Here is a 14,213-nt window from a genome sequence, read left to right as displayed (position 1 = left end):
ACACTTCATTCTAAGCCTCCTGTTTCTCAGATGTTCTCCAAACACATGTCTCCTAAAGTGTTTCAGAGTAGTTCCCAGAAACAAATCATAATGTTCACGCCTTTTCAACAGAACAATGTTAGCCTGTCTTGAATATTATTTGAATTTCTCCTTTAATCTTTCTGCATTATGACACCATTTTATAGAACATAAAATTATCATGTAATTACGTAAGGATAACCATCTTCCTTCCGCTGTCTGACATTTTGAATCAGAGTTTTCACTTAAAAAAAAAAAAAAACGTTCAAATAAAAAAAGGCAAAGCAAAAAGCTAACTGCAATTTGGCACATTTCTTTTCATTCACAAAGAAATTTGTGGAAATAGGAGAAGTCATATAATTTCTCACCTTGGCTAATTTCTTTCACTTTATTTTCACTTTATTTTCCTCAGACTTTAAATAGCACAGAAGCGTTTTGCTGCCGAGGTGAAGTAAAATGTGTGTAGCGTTTCTCTACAGCTTGAGATGCACATAAGCCTGGTGTCCTGCTCTTCCAGAAAACGGTTTTAATGCGATTCTGAAGTGAGAAGCTTCTCACTGTGGGTAAACGAGACAGGAAAAATGATGGCTGCTTTTGCCAGTGTGCAGGATACAACCCGCTGTAGTGGCGGATTAGGACTTCACGAGCTATCGGGAAAGTTTAAACCTCCGTGGCAGCGAAGCGCTGACATCATTGGAATAGTGTAATGTTGTACACTTGTGGCATCAGCTAAAGGGGTTGCTGACGCTTCGTGTTAATATGTTCACCGGACATTGTGTCCGACCATTTTTGAATATGTCAGACATTGGGATGTTTTAACGGTCAAAAAACTGTATTTACTGGCTAACGAAAACCCTGTTTTGAATATGTTTTGACTCGAGGGAAATCACATGAGTTTGTGGCAGGACTACCTGTTTGTCGAACAATGAAAAATGAGGGCAGTGTTTTAGAAACCTGTCTGAAAACAGTCCTTATTTTTGCCATTTTGTTTGGTGACGCAAGTACCACAGAAATTACACACCTCATTCCTACGAAAAAGACCCTAGTAATCTTAGATGTGTCTCCTAAAGTGTTTCAGAGGAGATACCAACAATGTCTCACATTGTGCTCACATTTGTGAAGATACCAAATACCGAAGAGATTTCAATATGAACCGAAACATTTCTCATGAAATCTTTCAAAGACCAATTTATCTGGCCAGCACTATTAACAATAGAATTTCTTTCTGATAGTGAATTTTTTTCTTTTTTTTTTTTTTTTTTTTGTACACAAACTAATCTCAGTGTTCATGCCTTTTCAACAAATCAAGACAAGAGCTAGACATTGGAAATCCATTTTGCCTGAATAATACTATTTGAATTTTTCCTTTAATCTCCCTGCAGTGCTAGAAAATAACATACATTTTCACCATTATAGGGAACTTATAATAATCACGTAATGGTACTCAACAATATCCACCCGCATTCCACATCCAGACATTTTGAATATGTTTTGACTTGAGGGAAATCACATGGTCTTTACTAAAAGCATTGTAGGCCACCCAGTCTGTGCTCTTTAAGGGCTCCCTAAGAGTGTCTTCCTCTCTGTTGGCCCCTGAGGGTCATGAAACTCTTATGGTCTCCAGCCCTCCTCAGTTAAAACTCACGACAGAAATGGTAGGACTCGGAGGCAGCACTATGGCAACAGCAGAAACAGGCATTTAGATTCTGGTGGCGTTCTGATCGCGAGTACATGAGTCGCAGGTTTCTCAGGGAATCTTCTCCAGGCTGCGCTTCCAAAGTGTGTGTGCATGCTCCTTGGGAGTTGGGAGCAAGAGATTGTGGCCAGAAGCTATTAAAATATGGGCATGAGTTTCTGTTATCTGCATGATGGGAGGCTGTGACGGTGGCTTTGTGTTATTACAGAGATAAAATGCACAGGCACTCGGAGAGCACGGGGAGGAGGTGAAGAGAGGAGGAGGAGGAAGCAGGTAGTGGTTTGGAGTAGGGGAGGGTGTTGGAAGCTCAGATTTATAGAACTAGGGAAATTTAAGGCTATTAAATCTGAAGATTTCTAGAGTGCAAAATTGTTGAAGTTTTTTTTTTTTTTTTTACAAGAACTTGAGGAATTTGGTTAGTAGCCTATTTAGAAAAGGTGTCATAATCAGATAAAGATTTTAAGGTCAATATTAGATGGAGTCAGTGATGGACTGGCCATCTGGCACACCGGGCATTTTCCCAGTGGGCCAGTCGAGCATTGGGTCGGTCAGTTGCCCCACTCTTATTTATTAAGTGGTGGTATTTACTGCTGTGCATGGAAAGCACCAAATACTCCAAAAGTATGACAAAACGCCGCTACCCGATTAAATCGCTCAGCAGGAGAGCAGAGCAGGACCGGCCCTCCCAGGCAACTCATCCACTGGCTGCAGCGTTAGAGCCAAACCGGACCGGCCATCCTGCGCAACGCATCAACTGTCCGCAGCGCAAGAGCCGAGCGGGACTGGCCCTCCTGTGCAAAGCATCCACTGGCTGCTGACAAAACTTCTCAGTGCTCGCACCGCGCAGTCCTGTGGTAAACACAATGTGAGATATGAAAACTTTGAAGGCTCCTTGCAAAACTTAATGAAACCAGATTAAACTGCCCCAACATTCTAAACAGCAGTGACGAGGTAAACAGGAAAAAATTGTGTCATTCACAATGGTAATTATATTCTTTTCAATCCACACATCACCATTCTTATTGCATTGCAGTTAGTAACACTAACTGTAGTATGGTGTTTTGGCAGAAATATTTGAAATATACATCACTTTAATTATAATTTTACTGAATATTGTACATTAGGGCAGTGTTTTCCAACCACTGTGCAGCAGCACACTAGTGTGCAGTGGAAAATTATAAAATTCCACAAAATAAATAAATGCATAATGCGCTGCAGAATACTAGTCTATACAGTGGTGCCACTTTACACCAAAGTGTTTTTCACACATGTCTTTGCTTCACAAATAATGTCTTTGAGAGTGCAAAGCAACAAAAAATAATTAAAAACTGTCCAAATTTTTGAAGAGATTTTGAATCTCATAATTTATTTATATCAAAAGAGTATGAGTATCAGAGAGTCAGAGACCCCAGTTATTGAACTAATTTAAATTCACTAAGAAATCGCTAAGACCTAAACATAAACGAGTCCTTTTATTACTTTCTGCTATCAAAGCAACTGCCATTTTTTCAAATACATGTTTTCAATGTTTATCTTGCACATCTCCCGCTTTTTTGTGGAAAATGGAAATGGAAAAAACTCATAAAATCGCCCTTCCGTGATGCTCACTGCAACGCTTGTCATGTGGAGGGCAATGTGGCGCTTTACACTGGTATTGAACGGAGCGTTGACGCGTTGACTTTGACTCAACTTATGTAAAATGCGCTTTACAATGACGAAAGAACATTATTGACACTCAAAATTATTATTATTAGGCTATTATTGCCCTCTTTTCTGATAAAAGTCATGCTCAGCAGTTTAAATCTGTAGGAAAACGATACCGTAGATCTGCTTTGTGTTTATAATTCTTAAACATTCTACTGAAGTCAGTAGATTTGTTGTCATGCAAGATTTAATGAAGGAAAAGGTAAGGATGTTATTGAAACTCACTATTATTATAATATTTTCTTTTTGGATGAAAAATAACGCTCAAACTGAAGGAAAACTATAGATCTGCTTTGTTCTTTTAATGCTTAAACACTATAAAGTCTATTGGTAGATTTCAGTCGTGAACGACTCAAAATGATTCAATGACTCGCTAATAGCACATAAGACGCTAATTTGTCGCCACCTACTGACATCTCCAGAAGTGGCCACTGAACTAATCCGTAAATAAAACTGAACAAATTTGTGACACAGAAGCAAGAAACACCAAAATGCCCTTTAATTTTGCAGCTAATTCTGCCCAGTTTTGCAGTTAATTTGATATACTTGAATCACTAAAATCGCTTGAATTGGTGCTTTTAGCTAATTCTTTAAAATATATATATATATATATCCCTGGAAATAATGTTTGTGGACCAGTGATTGTCTCACCTTTTTTAGCCCTTCATGAGTTTGCACCCCTGTAATTTGCTGTGGCATTGCAAGAATTAATTTGCAAGAACAAATCTACAAATTAGAAAAGAAGCAAATTTGTTGTTTTTTCATTACACAATTAGCGATCTTGCCACCTGTGACCTCATTATACAGCATACCTACATGACTTGCATTTTTTACATAGCCAAATTTCAAACATTACAAATAAACATGCTACTAAGATGGACAGAAAACATGGACAAGTTCTTGAAAAGGAAAACTATCGACAATGGTTATGTGGGATAGTGGTGTGCCGTGGTATGTTTTATATGTAAAAAGTGTGCCGTGGAAGAAAAAAGGTTGGGAAACACTGCATTAGGGGAATATGGCATTTTTATGGCAATTTTTTTAGTCTCTACATGGATATTGATTTTCATATTTTAAATTCTATAGTTTTTTAGAAACCATAATTACATGTAGTAATAAGGAGCATGGTTTTACCTGTGATCATGTTCTTACTAATACCACAGTTAAACTCTGGATAAAGAACTGTGGTAAATTATCATAAGGGCAAGTACAAAGGAGAATTTCACCTCCGTGAATTAAGGATGAAGCGTTGATCTTTTCCTCTGTAAATATGTTCCGTTCTAATGAACTTTAATGGAAAAGGTTAATTCAATAATTAAGATCCTGATGAAAGAGAAATATCAGTTAAGAAGTCCTTCTGTCATAGCCTTACATATATTACTGTTTGCAGATAATATTGTTGTTAATTTCAGTAAATTCACATCTGCCTCCCAATCTGATTATGCAGTATTAATAATGCCATCTGCATTTGCAATTCAATAATAATATCACTATGTACAATATTATTGTATGGGCCGGTTGGGCTGAATAGTTCAAGGCCAATTTTTTGTCCCAGTCCAGCTCTGGATGGAATAAATCGTACCTCCCTAACCTAAAACATTAACTAAGGCCCTAGCCTAACCAATAGTGTCCAAAAACAAAATGTGAAATAAAAAGCACATTTTCTGAAGCAACCACGTCATCTCATGCCGCTTCAATGACACTCTCTTCTCACGTGTCAGCTTGCATTCTTGGCTGGGTTCAACCCGCAGTTTTCTGAGTCCAACACACTATGGAGTTACTGCAGAAGCTTATCATGTTGGAATAAATGTGTATATGTAGGTGAGCCTGTGATACAACCGTTAAAATGTACTGTATCGTTTCAAATGATGCATGGTAGTAAAAGTGTTTCGATATCATAACAGAGCAGAGCAGAGTGTGAGTAATAGTACAGAAAGTGAGCATTTATAAAGTCATAATCAGCTGTTGTAGTTGTGATTTGTGTGAAAGTGAATAAAACGCACAGTTGTTGTAGTGCCTCTAGTGTTCATTTCTCCAGGAAACTGTGACAAAACGTAGAACGAGGCACGGAAAAGTCAGTTTGCAAAAAATTCAGTTATAGTAACGTTCATTCTATGAAACTAGGTTGGTAAATTCTGCAGCACTAGCATCACCAAACGTAGTTGCAAAAATAATGACTGTTTTCAAACAGGTTTCCAGAAAACTCTGACCCCATCTGCCGTTGGTCAGACAAAATGTTTTAATAGCGTCATAGACCTACAGTGTTTACACTTTTCAGGGCAAGCAGCCTAATTAAGCTTACATGGCTTACTTACAGTTGTCTCTGCATATTAAAGGTGCATTTAGTAATTTGGGGCTAATTTAAAAAGTTTTACGCATTAAATAATGAATTGTGTTTTTGTGAAGAGTGATTTGAATGGTGTACGCTCACATGAGATGAAAACAGTACTCATAATAGTTTTCTATAAAAAGTGTTTTATTACACATGGTGTGGGTCACCCCTTTAATGTGTTTTGGCATGTTGAAATCACATGACCCGCAATGTTTCACTAAATGTCGAAGAAGAGAATCCTTGCGCTCACTGGCTGCCGCCTATGTAGATACACTTGGCTATGTTTATTTAGCACACAGTTTTGATGTTTGGTGATACGAAGAGCGAAAAGAACACAATGGAACATACTTATTTATCGTGCTTTAGCAGTGGAGACAACGGGAGATTCAGTAGCTGTACTGCCGAAGAAGCATAAAAGGTCTGAAGCAAGAAGATAGAAAGGCCGGCAAAGACAAAAAAACTTAAGTAAACATCGGTACAGCATACACAAGGTGGAAAGATTTGATGACGGAGAAAAACCTGAGTTGTGATGCCGATGTTGCTTCTTTTTTTTAATAATAATTTGCACCTGACTAATTATACTGAAAAACTTTAATATCCATTGAAATAAAAACAGATCTAAGACCATTTCAAAAATGCTGTAGTGTGGTGCACCCCTGGATAGTATCAGTGGAATTTACAGAAAACTCATAAAGTTTCCCTCGAACTTTTTAAAATGACGCGTGTAGTCAACACATGTTAGTAATGGACAGTTTTCAGCGGTGTTTACAAACGCAACCAGAAAGCAACATGTAATTTTTTTTTCTTTGTTATCACAGCTATAGGAAGGGGGGCCCATCTACCTCAATCTCAATGAAATGGCACACGTCTTCATTCGTTTAGTGCAAAGTAGCTTGGCACAACGATTGTTGTGGATTTTGTGTAAACCATGACTTTACGTGCTTGTAAACATAAAAAGTTCACCAAATACAGTATTCATGGACATGCTAAATTTGATAATTAAAAACAATTCTAATCTTTCCTTTACCTTGACATTCTGTGTCACTAGATAATTGAGGTTTATTTTATGCTAAGTAGTTCTCTAATAAAGGTAATAACTTTATTTAGAAATAACGTGAAGCATATACAGTCTTCAAAGATTATTGATATGAGGGACAATAATAATCTGTCCTTAACAGTAGAAGCATGTTCACTTGATTTCTGATGTTTGTTTTTAGGCAAAGCAATCATATTATAGTAGTAATAAATAACCTCAAGCTCCTACATTTTCCAGATCCAAATTATATTCCAGAGTTGACGGGGGCAGCAGAGACAATCATGCTGATTCCACGTCGAAAGATGGCAGTACAGCGTCTTACACCACTGTCATATCGGTACTTAAAGTACACAAAGAGGAGCAATGCTAACGCTAGCTAGAGAACTACTGAATGCCACTTTAAACTGTGATTGGGGTAGAAAAGATGTAACACATTATCTTTAAGTCTCCTGATTTTTCCTCAGACTCATAGTAAGCTTGCATGTATCTACTCCAGAGTTTCAAATGTCAGTGTCACACTCTGTGCTCAAACTTGCCAAGACTTTTGTAAAGACAAATGTCTGCAATAAAAAGTCACAGATTTCAATATGTTCTTAACATTTCTCATCCAATACTTGTAAAACCAAATTATCTGGGCAATGCAAGCAACATTAATTCTATATCTCTATACTCAATATCAACAATTGTCCCATTTGTCCAATTTGATTTATTACAGGAATTTTACATGAAACATCAGAGAAAAAGTTGATACTTAAGTGAAACCTAATTAAAACCTAACTCCATTAATAAAAAATCTTTAAGACAGATTTTCTCCTGTGGACAGAATCATCAACAGTTGGTCAAGAACTAGGCATCTAATTAAGGTAATGTGTTTCAGAGATTGTCTTTAGTCATGGATATGATGGCATATTTCATTCATTGATGTCACATTTCACTATAGCGTCACTAGCGTTGGCCCCCACAGTGAGCCTGGTTTCTCCCAAGGTTATTTTTCTCCATTAACCAACATCTTATGGAGTTTTGTTTTCCTTGCCACAGTCGCCTTCGGCTTGCTCACTGGGGTTCTAAATACAATTATTATTTAATTACTTATTTTTAAACACAATTCACAATCGTATTTTATCAAACTACACAATGATGACTCTAAGACATTATAGATATTACAGTTTTATTTTCTGTTAATGCATGATTTTCTGTAAAGCTGCTTTGAAATTATGTGTGTTGTGAAAGGCGCTATACAAATAAAAATTACTTGACTATTTTGAATCAATAGCATTACTTGCAAAACAATGGCATCCACAAATGGACTACAAAATGACACCAACTGTATATTGACACAAACTCATTCAAATAAAGCTGTGCAGAATGGCATGTTTTCTTAATCTATCAGTCCCCGGCAAATCAGATGTGCATGATAGCAAGAGAACATACCCATCAGGTGGTTTTTAAATTGTTCGGTACTGTTTGAAAGTGGGAAGGGGATTGGTTAGCAGGGTCCGGTGCGTTCGTGACTGTTTTCGAAGTCCCTGTTCATCTCTCATTCTCCAATTTGAGCTTGTCGCAGTAAATACTGTAGACAGACCCCCGACTGTGATCTGAGCAAAGCAAAGTTCCTTTAAGCAACACTGCTTATGCATGTTTGAGCGTGTGTGTGTGTGTGTGTGTATATGTGTGTGTGTGTGTGTGTGTGTGTGTGTGTGCGTGCGTGCGTGTGTGGACACAAGGATTCAGATGGCGTTTGTTTACACGAAAACCTCTCTCAGGCTGCCATCTCGAGATCCACTTGTTAATTTCTGGTGCCTTGCTGAAGAGAAAATTCATTAACCTCAGAGCCACACAGCCATGTGGTGAAATGTGCATGTTTAATGTGCCTTAAAAGAGCCTTTTAAAGACGTAAACAGGCTAATTGGGAGGACTGTAGGCAACACGGCGCATCACACACACCAGCTCACTCCTAAAGAGCTACACTTGATTGGTACTCTGCCCTGAACACATACACACACACATTACCTTGTGCATATATATCCTTGCAAGTACTTGTTCTTAATATAAGCTAATTATAATAACTATAGACTAACCCTAACCCTCAAATAAAACAATAAACCATGACAGGTTGTACGTTACAGTGATTTTATCATGGTTAAACCGTGTTGTTAGGCACGAAGCCAAGTGGAGCGCATTAATGTGAGTTCAACTGATATTAAGTCAGTTTTGTTTGTATAGCGCTTTTCACAATACATTTTGTTTCAAAGTCGCTTTACAGAGCATAGCAGCTTGGAACACGGCCCATCTGATTTTACAGATGTTAGGGAGTAGGGGTAGCACTTTATAATAACTACATGGTATAAAGTATTTGTAAAGCATTCATTTATAGTCAATTGATCATTTATAAACTATTGTTCCTGCATTAATAAGCTACATACAAATAGTTTGTTATTTGTTTATATTCACTGTAGCAAATTATTTATTATTGTTTAATAAGTTCATTTATAGGCAGTTTGATACTTTTTTTTAACATGAACAAGGCATGAATTCATAGTAAATAAAGACATTATATATGTAATTAATTGGATATACATTTAAACGTAATTAATATATTTGTTACGGTTTCAGTAACACTATTAAAGCAATTATTACTTAATATATAGGTCGGAATAAAGCATTGACTAATTGCTTACTAAGCACTTTTGTGACCTAATCTAAAGTGAGAACTGTATATGCCTAATTAAACATTTATTAATGATCATTACTTTGAAAACTTGGCCCTGAAATAACCATCTCCACAGCATCTACATCACAAAGGCTCAATACAGACACTAAAGCTTAAAAAAAACAAAACACACACACACACACACACACACACACATACACAGCACAAAAGTACAGGAATAATAGTGAGAGAGGAAAATCCAGTTTATTAAAAGAGATCATCTAATTGCTCAAATGCCACTTTAGCATGTTCCATCCTTTTAAGCTTTATGAGCAGACCTGTTGTCATTATTGCTAATTAAAATGACTGTTTAATTCAGTTTCACCAGTGGACCTACTATAAATATTTCATTAAATTTAATCCGATTCCAGAAGGAAAGTCCAAAAGATCTTTTGTATTTTATTTACTAATTTATTTACCTATATGACCTTGACTTTTTAAAATTTTCTCAAATACTGAACCAATCCTCATAAATTATATACCGTTTGAAAGCTTAAAGTCTCAAGAATCAAAATGTGCTGTCCATTAAAAAACTAAACAAAAAAAAAACAGATGAAATTACAAGTATAAGCACTAGATGGCTGCAGATAGCTACTTATTCATCCCTGGTTGAAGAGAAGATGATTTCTAGATTTTGTCACAAGTTCTGCATTTAGATATATATTTAAACATTATCAAAGACTATATTTGTCAAAGTTTAGCATTTTGATTGAGGTTATTTTTGTCCATGTTTGCATACCTGAAATTAGTAGAATAACAAGTAATAACCTAATTGTGGCTGTTTTTAGATTTTATATAATAAATAATGAAAAAAAAAAATCTGTGATTTTAAGTGTTTCCCATTCATTTCCTATGGCAGTCACTTTTGACCGGGAACAGTACAAGTGTAACTTTTTTTCCTACCACTTAGACTGATCGAATCATCTCCAATTTCTTTGTGTGTGTTCAGATATCAAATGGACGAAAAGTCACCAAGTCTCGTACACGTCAGATAAAGGAAACCAGTTTTATTGAAGAAACAAAATTGATTTCAGTCAAAAATGACGAACAGTGCATGTGGGTTAAATGAAATCGCAGGCTGCTGTGGTTTAATAATCAGACTAGGACACATGTACAACACATTTACAAGATCAACAGAAGATTTAGTGACAATGCAGAATTCTCATGCTGGCTCTGGAACAGCTGGCCATACTTATTGTAGAACCATGTTACTAAATGTTTAATTAGGCATATATAGTTCTCACTTTAGATTAGGTCACGCAAAATGCTTAGCTAGCCATTAGTAAGTGCTTTATTACAACCTTTATTAAGCATTAATTGATTTAATAGTAAGTGTTCCTAAACATGAACAAACATGTTAAGCAGAAATATGTATCCAATTCATTACATATTTAATATCTTTATTAACTATGAATTTATGCTTTCTTAATGTTCTCATAAACACTTCTTTACCACTGGTTTGCATCAACAAAAATACATCAGTTAGGTATGATTAACAAGTTGTTTACTAAGGATAAAAAAAACATTATCAAACTGCCTATATATGAACTTATTAAACAATAATAAATAATTTGCTAAAGTGAATAGAAACAAATAACTTACTATTTATATGTAGCTTATTAATGTATTAATAATGTAGGAACAATAATTTATAAATGATCAATTAACTATAAACTAGTGCTTTACAAATACTTTATACCGTGTGTTAGTCTCAGTCATTATTCACTTTCATTGCATCTTTTTTTTCCATACAAGGAAAGTGAATGCTGACTGAAACTAACATACTGTGTAACGTCTCCTTCTGTGTTCCACAGAAGAAAGAAAGTCATATGGGTTTGGAACAACATGACAGTGAGTGAAATTATGACAGAATTTAAATTTTTTTGGGTTAACTAACCCTTTAAAACCAACAACAGGTACTGATTAAAATTCACTAAATGATCTGATTCCCATAAGGCTGGTACACACCTAAACATTCTAAGAGATCAAATTTTGCCTTATTTTTCTCTCTTTCTCCACCATTCTCTAGAGGTGGAGGTCAGGTGTGGTTGTTCCTGTTCCAAGCCATTGAGGCAAAAATCTCTCTAATGCACTGTGAATCTGGCACATACACCTTCTTCCTACACAGGAAGTCCTGATGGGACAGAGAGCATGCTCTGCAAAGATGACAAAATGAGAGAGAGAGAGAGAGAGAGAGACAGAGAGAGAGAGAGAGAGGTGGGGGGAGGGGGGAGAGAATCCACCAGAGCATAAACCCCCTGGAGACTGACAGTACAGTGCATGTATCTGTGATGATCATGTGCATGTGTGTGTGTGTGTGTGTATGGGTGGGTGTATTGCAGAAAGGAAGGGACATGTGGCAGCTTTAAGAGCACTTGTGTGCGGCACGAAGGTGTTTTCCGCCAAGTTGGAGAAAAAAAATGGTCACAACACGGGCTGATTGCCATGGTTATAATTACACTAATGGCTTCATTACGGGCATTAATTCAGCCCTCATCAGTCTTTTGCCAGTGATTAGTTCAAAGTGGAGGAGGGGTGAAACGTACAGTACTCCAAGAAAATAATTTTTCTAAACAGGCAGAATTTTAACCAGATCAAGATGTCCTTGTACAACTCCTCATCGTTTCGTAACATGCTAAGGCTAATATCCTCAGACAGAGTTTGTCAAACTGATATAATCCTGATGATTTGAATGAATGGAGCATGTGTTCTAATAGGAATGTGATATCCATGTGCTAACAAAACAGGCTCAACAGTAAGGATGGCTTGATGACCAGTTAAGAAAATTTGGGGCCAGTTGACGGAACTGTCACCTGCCCAGATTTGGGCCAGTACTGTGTTTTATCTATATCTTACATCAATGTATATGTGTTTTTATGCCTTTATAACTAATTTGAATTTTTGCAATGTTTTACATGGCTCATGGTATGGTTTAGGGTAGGGAGGTCAGTGTTGTTGATTTAAAACTCAATTCAGCATTAGTTTGAAAAAAATTAAACTCCCTTTAAGCGATACACACTGGATATTTAACCTCGAAACCACAACGATACATGCAATGAACTAAGTTATGTCATTTTGCTAAAATGTTGTCACAGTCACGTAATTTGTAGGTGATCAGGCTGCTATTGTCTGTGCCACTTATGTCACCAAATGGAACTGCAAAAATAAACTTTATTTTTAAACAGCTTTTCCGAATACTCCTGCTGTCATGGGTAGAACAAATGGATAGTTCGGCTCCAGACAAATGCAATTTGCTGAGCCAATGTTTCTGTGTCTGGCTGGTCAGGATGATAAAACCAACAAAGCGATGTTAATAGCACAAGAAGCCACAGTGTTTACACTTTTTAGGGGAAATCAACTTAAGAATGGTTTACTTATAATATAATTAGTATTTTAAGGTAAAAAAAAAAAATACACATGTCGGATCAAAATATGTCACCAAGGTAGTGTAATCTAGCTGGCTAAGATTTGTCAAAGGATTTGTCCAAATTTAAAGAATAACCTGTGTCTTGGAAGCATCTGATGGAAGAGGTTGAAAATTATAAACAATTCAATTATATTTCATACCATGTGTTGAATTGATTTCCTTTAAAAGTGTTTAAATGGATTTCTATGTGTGTCAAAATTACAATACAGCTTATTTTTGCAAAGAAAACCTAATGTTTAGTGAAAAAGATATATTACAATTCAGACCCCTATAAAAATATTGCTAAAAATAGCTTTTATCATTTTTGTGTGGCTTTTTTGCCAGTGACAATGTTGGCAGTGCAAGTAAAAATCTGAACTATTACACAAAAAAAATCTTTATTGTTGAGCCCTGCACAGCTATTGAGTTTCCTCTCAGTATTGCTGTTACTCTCCTGTGTGTGATAGGATGGAAACATGTGATCAGCCCCAGGGCCTCAGTATGTTCTCAATTCCCTGTGGTCTGTCTCATAAAATGTAAGATTTGAAAAGAGAAAACACACACAAACACACACACCCACACACTCATACATACACCGATCAGCCACAACATTAAAACCACCTGCCTAATATTGTGTAGGTCCCCCTCGTGCTGCCAAAACAGCGCCAACCCTCATCTCAGAATAGCATTCTGAGATGCTTTTCTTCTCACCACAATTGCACAGAGCGGTTATCTGAGTAACCATAGACTTTGTCAGTTCGAACCAGTCTGGCCATTCTCTGTTGACCTCTCTCTGTTGACCTCCATCCACAGAACTGCCCCTCACTGGATGTTTTTGGTTTTTGCCACCATTCTGAGTAAATTGTGGAGACTGTTGTGCATGAAAATCCCAGGAAATCAGCAGTTACAGAAATACTCAAACCAGCCCGTCTGGCACCAACAATCATCCATGCGATTATCTAAATAGCCAATTGTGTGGCAGCAGTGCAGTGCATAAAATCCAGCAGATACGGGTCAGGAGCTTCAGTTAACATTCACATCAACCATCAGAATGGGGAAAAAATGTGATCTCAGTGATTTGGACCGTGGCATGATTATTGGTGCCAGTGTTTTGAAGCGTGATCATCACAGCGCCACTCATCAAATGAAGCACAGGTGCTTTTGTCTGGTCATTCCATCTTCTTAGAATCCTCTACATTAAAGCGGTGGAGGGACACAGCTGAATGTATCTGTTCAGAAACAAACAAACAGACGGAACATCAAAGAGTGTAGACTGAAGCTAGAGTGGAGAGTGAGTGACCTGTTCAGACT

The sequence above is a fragment of the Myxocyprinus asiaticus genome, chromosome 33 (assembly GCF_019703515.2).
Source record: "Myxocyprinus asiaticus isolate MX2 ecotype Aquarium Trade chromosome 33, UBuf_Myxa_2, whole genome shotgun sequence".
Taxonomy (NCBI): domain Eukaryota; kingdom Metazoa; phylum Chordata; class Actinopteri; order Cypriniformes; family Catostomidae; genus Myxocyprinus; species Myxocyprinus asiaticus.
This window is presented reverse-complemented; position numbering follows the sequence as displayed.